The sequence below is a fragment of the Gallinula chloropus genome, assembly GCF_964237585.1.
Source record: "Gallinula chloropus genome assembly, chromosome: 8".
NCBI classification, from domain to species: domain Eukaryota; kingdom Metazoa; phylum Chordata; class Aves; order Gruiformes; family Rallidae; genus Gallinula; species Gallinula chloropus.
Window position 1 is genome coordinate 25,668,208 of NC_140093.1, and position 9,987 is coordinate 25,678,194.

The following is a 9,987-nucleotide window of genomic DNA, read 5'->3' on the forward strand; positions in this document are numbered from 1 at the left end:
CGCGCCAGGTGAGGCCCCGGCCGCATCGCGCCTTCCCACAATGCCCCGAACGGGAACTCCCCGGGCGCCTCCTCCCGCCGCCGCCGGGCGGGGGCTGCTGGCCGGGGACAGCGGGGCAGGCGGGCAACGACGAGCCGACCCGGGGCGCGGGTGTGTGAGGGGCAGCGGGCCGGGCTGCCCGCTGGCAGAAGCCCGGTGGTGGGAGCCCGCTGTCTGCCGCCGCTCCCCCAGCCGGGCTGCAGAGCGGGACAGAGCGCGGGCAGGAGGGCAGCTTTTGGCACCAGTGGTGCATCCCCGGGCCCGATGCACTCCTGGATAGCGAGGCTGGGGCGGCAGGCTGGGCGGCAGAGCTCGGCCGCACACCGCTGAGCCCAGCTGCCACCTGCCCGGCACCTGTTGGCGGCTCAGGGGCACCTTTCTTGCCCTGGTGACACCGAGCGTAACAAAAACGCGCTTCGCGTCCTGTCCCGGCTCCAGCTTCCACCCTTCCTGGCATTCCTGCCCTGAAGACCCTCCAGAAGAGCTGCAGGCCCGACCGCTCTGGGGTCCATCACCATCGGAATGAAATGCAGATGGTTTGAATGCCCTGCATGGCTGGGCTTTGATGGTTTGAATGCCCTGCATGGCTGGGCTTTGCTAACCTGTGCTTTTCGATGGAGCTGGATGAGGGAGCAAGGCATAAGCAGCTCTGCTGGGGGATCAGCAAATCCCTGTAACCTCTGGCAGGGATTTGCTGATAAGCAGCCGGTGCCAAAAGAATGCACAACATCCACAGACTCAGCACGCGAATCAGATGCACTAAATCCAGGCCTAAGGCTTCCAAACCTCTTACCAGGAGCACGGTCCAGATGCAAAGTACCACAAGAGTATAAATTGAGAAGAGTTAGTACATCTAAGTCCCATGTTTGTAATCTAAAGGAGAGATGATTCCCAGAACATGGGATGCATCTATGCCCAAGCACGGTGCATCTGGATTCAGGATAAGGTTCCCACCTGCTCCAGGCAGAGCTGCACCCTGCTTTTGTGTGCTGTGTTAGATGGATCTGAGCCATCAGCAAGAAAAGGAAATGTGCAGGAGCCCAGGGAGTCCAGGGGACACAGTGGTATCAATGGCTGGCACCAGCAGAACACCTCTACAGCCTCTGGCTTCAGCCAAGAGGGAGAGGCCCCTCCGCCAAAAGCAATCGTGTGCATAGCTGAAAAGGCAAATGGGTTGAAATCTGCTTCCAGTTGGAAATGCTTGTTTGCAAGAGCAGAGAGCATAAGCAGGGGTGTGCTCCTTATGCTCGTTTAACAGTCTGGAGGTAACCTCCACGTTTCCCTACGCCTCTGCCCTTTGTAAGCCCTGATTTGGTCTATACAGACATGCTGGTGTCACAGCCCTCCACTGCTCCCTCAGTTCTGGTATGCACACATTCCAGCCCCGTCCCCAGCATGACACACCCTGTGCTGTGTGATGCTCCAGCTGCTGAGTGCTTTGGTTTCACTTCTGGAGCACACAAAGCTCAAGCCCCAGCTGCCTGTGGATCTCAGTGACGCTTCATCTACTCGCTTGCCCCGGCCTCCGTCACTTCCCAAGAGCAGATGCTGTGCCCACAAGGCCAGCACCACCTCAGACTGTGTGCACACTGGCCCTGTACCGCGCAGCTGCGGCGCAGCACATGCTGTGCCGTGCTGTCAGACAGCACTGGCCTTGCTGGCTTTGCTGTGGCACCACCTTGCCTTCAGTGAGCCTGCCAAATACGTGCTTACTGCTATCAGCGTCTGTGGAAACAGACCAAAACCTTGGGCTGCCTTTCCCAAAAGATTACTGGGACGAGTGAACAGGCCACACGAAGTGCAACAGTACCCGTGCTGCCTTCCCCAGGAGGCAAACCGCTTTCCCACAACCATGGCCATGCTCCTGTCCCTAGCAACCCCAGCTCTGCCTGCCATGGTGTATGCAGAGCAACAGAGAGCTGGCTCTGCACTTACAGCTGTAACGTTCCTCACTGTTGATGAACAGGGAGTGTCCATAGATACCACTGCAGCGTTGGGAAAGCCACCTCTCTGTGTACACTTGGAACTGGCTTTGCCTAACATGTAAGAATGTGGACACACTATGCAGCTGTACTGCCTATGCGCAGCGTCAACACTTTCATCTCCAAAATAAGTTCAAAATTAAGGGATGAGCATTTCCCTTACTCCCCCACCACCCCTCAACTCCGTCCACCCCCCCAAAAAAATACAGTTTAACGAGAACAACTCAGTTCAGTGGCCTACATTTTACCCAGTGATGCAATTTACACCAGGGCTGAACAGTAATTTTTTTTGCTTAACAACCTCTCCCAATAAACTTACTTTTCTATGCCAAGGCCTTACCTAATTAGGCTCATGAACTCAAGAAAACCAGCCTGCTGCTTTTGTGGTTTTGCAAGCACATCAGGAAAACAGGTAGCAGCAAACACATCCTGCATATGGTGCACATCGACCACAGTGGCCAATCTGGCATGTTAGCAAGAGACAAGAATTTTGCTCCCCTACAGAAAGAAGACTGCAGATATAGGACCATGCCTAAATTAGATGCTTTCCTGCACAGAAAGCCAGCCTGTGCTTAATGACTGCCTAACTAGAAGCAGTAAGGAGTTGGAATTCTCCCCTCCCCACCTCCTGCTAGCACTGTGTGCCTGCATAATGTTAGGAGAAAGAAAACAGCTCAGACTTCCCAGGTGGGCACTACTGGTGGCTGGGAGCAGGGGGAGGCAGCTGCCGCAAGTAGTTGTGCCAGGTGAACTGGGAGGGTGATTGCATGCCAGAAAAATGCCAGATCGTGGACTCCTTTGGGTCCTTCCCTTAGGCCCAGTTAATTAGTCTGAACACAAAAGCTTGCAAAGTAACACAAATTTATTTCTCTAATTCAAAAATGGCTGCAAAAGGCTTTGAGCTGCTTCTCTTTTGGCTTCTGTCTCTGCCTGAAGGAAAATGTTCATGTTCTCTTTTTGAAGGCCCTTTGAAAAACAGGCTTTTAAGTGAAGCAAGCAGCTTTTTACTGCTACTGGATATTGTGTACTCTTGGCTTATATTCCCCACTCTTCCAGCAGTCTATCACATTCAGAAGTAAAAAATGTTCACACTGAGAGTTACAGTGGCTTCAGTGACTCCTGTGTGCTACACCTGCTGCCATGAGCTTCTCTAGCTCCTAGGTGTAAGTTCTGGTGAGCCTGGACATCATGTATTTGACAAGAAGTCACTGCTAAAATGTCAGATGCCACGGACTGATGAACCTCTAAACCCCCAATAAGCTTTGTCTTAGGCTCTCCTAATCTCTGCAGGCTTTATGGACTGCAGAAGCTAATCCTGGACCACATAAGGAAATCTATACATTTATAATCATTTACAATTGATTGAGAAGTCATATTCAGGTACATTTCCAGGGAAACAAACAAATCCTGACTGCTCCAATTAAGAGACACAAACCACTGCCTAAATAACAGCAGGGAGAGAACAAAATACAACATTTTCCCTTCCTTCTAAAACACCACAAAAGATCTCCTTCTGAAAAAAACCCCACAAACCAAAGCCTTGCCTGGCTTTTTGCAGAAAGAAGCCTTTTTAGCAACACTGGGTCCCCCAACAAATGAAGCAGCACACTGGCCATTTACCCTGATTCTAGCCAGCACCTGAGCTGAGCTTAGGCACACAGAGCCACAGCCTGTTCCAGGTAGCAGCCCTGAGCAAACCAGGGAGTTCAGGCTGAGGCACACTCCACTTGGTAATTTTATAAGGAGACCCGCTGTGCAGGTTTTTTCCACTTGACACTAGGTCCACAGGGGAAAGAGAAAACTTTAAAAGCCCAATCTAAATTCAGCTGCAGGAGGCAGCTTTTAATTGCACTTTGGATCAATAGAGAAGCAATCTAACACTTGCTCTTCGTTACTAGGCAGGGGTTTGTATTTTTCCAGACAATCTTCCACTGCTTTTCATGCGTTGGCTTTTCCTGACTTGCTCACACAATCTGGATTCTCCACAATTTAAAGGCAGAACAAAGTATTCATATCACCAGAGAACATACCCAACTATGTATCTGTGCCACAGATTTTGGTACCTTATCAGTGGCGTGGTCAGCAAGTAGTCCCAATGTTTAAGCAGTTTAAAGCACTAGAAAAATGTTAAAAATAGGAGTCTCAAATCCCTACAGCCTGTACTGACGTGACAGGTGTACACGCCTTAAAGGGTGTCACGTAGCTTTTTATTTCATTTCCCAGCTGTATAAAAGAGCAGACCCAACAGCATGCAGACACTAATAAAGCTCCATGGAGAACTCTCTCTCTATCAAGAGAAAATGTGCTATTGTAGCCCTCTTGTGTTCAGTTGGATTATGAGCTGTTGGATCCACAGTCACATCCCTTACATCAAGGCTCCAACCACGCTGCCATTCTGATCTTTGCCCTTTCCACCTTGCCTCAGTTTCTTTCACATTTTTCCTGGTTGTAAAATCTAAGTATATTCAGACTATGCTCTAAAACAGCTGAGCACCCAGGTGGTATGCTCACACCATGAGACAAGGGAACTTCAGTTGTGGAGTAGGAGGACTGAAACATCCCGCATTGCCTAGAAGCATGCTTATGTTCCCAGCATTTCTTCTCCATAAAAGGACTGCAATGAACACAGCTTAGAGCCTTGTTTCTCTCTTTTAGATAAAGATCAAGGATTGAGTGTCCCACAGACACCATTTAGCCACATGCAACATTTCTCTACCCTTACAGATTTCACCCTGATGTTCTCCAAAACCTCTAAGGACGATTGGCAATCCAGTTGATACCAGACCTTCTCTACTAATCACCAAGCTTAAAAACTCTGGTGTCCACCACACGGAGATTTAAGAGGCAGTGGCTTTTGCAGTAATCTTTCCCAAACTGCAAAGGCTGTAGCAAACAGAAGAGCCAGTTATGGCTGCGTTGCTCTGGGTGCTTAACAGGACAGGTTTGTAACTGAGGATGAGGTGATGGGTTGTTTCCTAAATGGCACTCACCTTCCACGTCTGCTGCCTCTGTCATCCTTAATTCCGCCACTGCACACTTGCAGATCAGGAGGCTCACGCAAGCAGTTCAGTTGTGCTTCAGGAGCTGCTGCCACCTGCCTCAAGGGACATGCTGCTGTGGAGGAGGAGGAAACTTGAAGAAGGAGCCATAAGCTAAGAAAGAAGGAGAAATGAATGAGAACAGAGCATAGACAAAGGACAGCACAAGAACCTAAAGTAGTGCATCTGCATTAAGGCGTGTTAGCAAGCAGTGCCCGCTCCCCACCAGCGAGACAGGGCTGCGCTTCAGTTCATGACAGACACATGCATGTGGATTCTGACAGCAGCTGAAATCCTAAGGAAAATGGACTTCAGAAAGAAAAATAATCAGGATGGATAGTGAGGGTCAGGGGATCTTCTTTATTTGGAAGAGCTATAGTAGCAAAGCTAGGAGCAAATTAAATCCTCTTGTGCGTCTTTCCATATAAACAAGTTAAAAGAGGAGAAAAGCAAAAGCATGTACCTCTATAACATTAATGCAAGCCAGTGTCCTGAACAATAGAGTAATAGAGTGTTTCAGAAGAAAAATGGACAGATCATATATAAAAATACAAATAGGAAATCCTACAGTCAACCTGTATTTCTACTTAAATTTATCTTGGTTTTGAGCTGGATAAATGCTATGAGATACCTCAGTTTTTAGTGCCTCACAGATTTTACTTGATAAAATATTCTATGTTTAATTTTATGAAGTATAAATTGTATAGTTTTTATTAGTTGTTCATAATCTCTTCCATTGCTTAATTGACACAACCAGTAACATCGTGTTCAACTATTAGCTTTTACATATTAATAGAGTTGAGCAGACCACACAGAGCTAAGTCTTCCTCTGAAGGGGCAAAAAGCTTTGCAGAATCATTTGATAGCAGTCACTCAAGAGAGCATTGAGAAGGCTTGCCTTATACCCATGAGAGAAGCAGAGCAAGCCTTCAAAGGCCACGTTGCAACCCACTGAAAGATGGTTAGTCGATGACAACATTTTTTTTAAATGTTAAGCTGACAGAAATTCATCATTTTCTGTAGAATTTGTTCATGGTATTTCACTGTTAGCCAGGTCATTCAGAACTGAGGACTTCATCTACAGAGACAAGAAGCCTTTCTTCTGAAGTATGTGGTAGTTAACTCTGATCCACATACCAATCTGTCTCTTTCCTCAATGTAGGATATTCTAAAGCTCTCCAATGAGTAAGTCAATGCCACACCAAAAAAATCATCACTAAGACCTCTCACACAGCTTATCTGAAACATAAATGAAATTTGCAAGGTAAGGAGTGTGAGAAGTGAACAACTCTGCATTCCCCTGTAGAAAACCAATACATGTATTTTAGTGCTTTCAGTACAAGGACATTGTTTGCTGTTCTCAAACATTTTCAAACTTGACTAATCTAGAGTTCATAAGCCTGATTTAAAACATTCTTTAAGATGGTATACGCTGATGTCTGCACAGGTTTTTCTGACTACAAACCAGTAACCAGCTTGATCATTACCAGTCACTTTTTGTTGAAACTGGAAGAGTGTTTTGCCCTGGGAAAGGTGAGATGTTTAACCTGGTCAAATGAGAAGTGTTTTGTTAAAGCAAAACAAACAGAGACTACACAGCCACCCTTCCTTCAGAGATGGAAGGAGTTGGTAAAGATGCCTCCTATTGCTCCTGAACAGCCTAGGGAGCAGTGAGCTACACCACATTCACAGACCACCACTGCCCTTCCAAGTGTTACAAACCCAGCCTGTGCTGTATTTGGGTCTGTGAAGGCTCTGAGTAACTGTGAGGGACAAGGCTGCTTCCCAGCTTGTCCCCATCCTTTGTCTGTGAGAAAGTATCACAAGGCAAGTGTGACCACGTCCTGTGGTGGCTGCAGTTTTATGTCCTCAGTATCTATTGTGTTGTGAACAATGCTCATCCCATCCAGCAGAAATCAGTATTTCTCTAATACCTCTGACAGGTCCAAGGGATCTTGGGGACGGGGTTGATCCTCTGATACTCTATGTTGTAAGAACGTCTGCAGACCTCTGGAGGGCAACCAGATGAACCAGAGGTCTACACAAGCTGGAAAGCAGGACACAGGATAGAGTTATACATCCCTAGTTGGACCCATGCAGCAGTTGTTTGCCTCTCATCTCGGGCTTTTAACCCTAGTGCAGCTCATTCAGCTCCAAGAGCACACATCTGACAAGCTCCCCTCCAACCTAGAGTTTGGACACAGGCCATGGAAAGGAGGAGCCAGAGTATACAAGCAGGCACTGTTCATTCACAGAAGGGAAGAAAGATGGGTCATCCCAATGGACTAAGTGAATATCAAGAAATATTTTATTGTACATGTAATCAAAGTTTAAAAAACAGACAAGAAGGAGCAAGGGACAGAATTATCTAGCATCTCTTAACTATGCAGGGTACAGAAATACAACTAGTAAAGAATTAGCACATATAAGTACCCTTTGCTCCCCTTCCCTGCCCATTGAAGGAGGTTATACAAGTGAGATTAGTAATGCTTCAAATCAAGCCTTCTCAGTCATCACACACTTGAGCTGACAGTTGAAGTATGTTCAGTTTCACCAGAGAGCAAATGCCTTCAGAATAGTTGTTTATAAACAAAACACTATCTCTTTAGTGGTTTGTAAGCATTACTCACTCAACACCAAGAGTATACTTAAATGACTAATTAATTAGCAGCCATAATTGTCATGTTATATCTGAACTGACGCTATCTTTAAGATATCAATTATAGAAAATAGATTCCTTAGGTTTGACAATATGTAGTAGAGAATATATTATCTAGTGGCAAACCCTAATGTAAGGTAAGTGGCTGTCAAGAAGCAGAGAAAGTATTCACAGGGGAGGGGGAGGTGCATGCTGAGCAGGGGCATGTTGAATAATCAGAACTAAAAAAAAGCTGAAGTTCAGGAGTGCTAGTTGCAAAGGAGTTACACCTCAGTATCACTGGTGTAGGTTTCAGTATGTCTGGTTTGAAAAATATGCTATTCAACTCATATCTACATTGATCTCCCAGCTTAACTCGTGACCCTAGATCCTCCTTACCGCAGCACTGTAGGATCCTAAACAGTTCTAGGAATGTAACTCATGTTCTGCCTTACATAATGCAAGGAAGAAGGCTTCCATCCTCTTCCACAGCCAGACAGGGGGAAGTCTGAGAGTGAACACAGGGCATTACCAGGGCTTATTCAACCCTTCCACCCCGCAGTTTCCTTGCTAATTTACAAGGGTGAAGGCCTTCAGAGCAAAAAGCTGCAACTATTTTTCCAGTACAAGTTGATTTTCACTTAATAGCTTAGAAATAAGCCTTCATCAAAAACACGAGCTATACAGCATGTAGCAAGGGATCAATCAAATCACTGTGAGAAGTGACGAATCCCTAACTGAAGGCAAGACAAGTTTTGTGATTTCCACAGAAGAGAGACTTGTTTATGTTTCAGTGGCCCCACAAACCTAGCAAATCAGAAGGCTCTTCACAAAACTTCCAGAGAAGGCCCATGGAAAACTAGACAAAGCCAGTTCCAAATCCATATTGTGGATTCTAATGCCCTTTGGAGACTACCAGGTGTTTTTTTGGCTTAAAATGCAAGTGAATAATGATGTACTAATGATGTCACAATCTTAGTCTATTACAGCCTACAGCATGGTCCAATGCAGATTATTAGTGTCAAGTTACACACCTAGGACTTGAATTCACTCATAGCACCACTTGATTGTTGCTGTAAATAAAGACAGTCTAACCATCAGGTCCTCTGCCAGAAAGAGCCTCTTACCTTTGAGAGTTGTGCAACCTGTTTGGGGCCAGCTGACCTACCCACATTTTTTGTCCTTACTCATGTGCATCTGCTTTCAGAAAAATCTAACTAACCCCAAGCCTAAACTCTGTGACATGTTACCTTAGCTTTCAAAGCTTCAAAATAAGTTCTCCTTACAGTATTCAAATGTAGGAAAGTCACACAACTGACAGACAGTTATTTCCTGCATGTGCCAATTGCAGTTAAAAAAGCCCCCTCAGTTCTCCTTTCTGTGTCTCAGCTCTGAAACACAAAAGGATCAATACAGATCTCAGGATTAACAGACCTAGGTGCAGGTGAAAAAACAACTGTTCTGTACCTCAGTAATTATTGCTCAGTATCCATTAGTTTTAAGCAATGTCAAGGCAGTATTTTAATTGACACTGCACTTTAGCAGAGATGGGTTCGCTACCATTAAAGAAACATCAGCCTTTCCACAGGAAAAAGCCCCTAAAATTTAGCTGGCCATTTTTTCTTAAGCCATTACATTTAACAAGGCAGATTTGCTTAGCTTCCCAGTCTAACAGCATTATAGAGCTGCCAAAGTATATGGCTCATACCTACGACCTGCCTTTAAAGTAGAGTAGCTGGGCTGCACGTTCCATAAGAACCTATAGGGGTTTATTAGCTATGTTAAATCACTACTCACAGAGCCTGGAATTGTTCAAAGACTCACCAGCTACCTAAACAGAACAGCTGTCCCACAAAAGTGATTTCACCAATAACTGAACTTGAAGACAAACACTACAAGAAAGCCAATAAAGGAAATCTTGTGTGATCAAAAGTTCTTGTACTATCTCAATCTGAAAGAAGCTACCCACCACTCTGAAGTATCTCCTCCTTCCACAGGAATAACCAACATACCTTTTGGAGGCAGTTGAGACAGTGGCTGCTCAGAAGTATTTCTACGGAACTGCTTTGTGGAAGAGAGGATAAGATAAGGTACTACCTGCACAAATTGAATTTACTACACACATTTTACTCTGATAATGTTGAGGCTACAAGGTACCTGTACAAGATATATCAGCAGAGATAGCACATTGTTAACACTACATATGTAAACCGAGAAACAACAGGTCCTTCCATCAGGGTGCCATATTGCAGGTAAGCCATTTTACGTTAGTCCAAGAGGCTGCCAAACT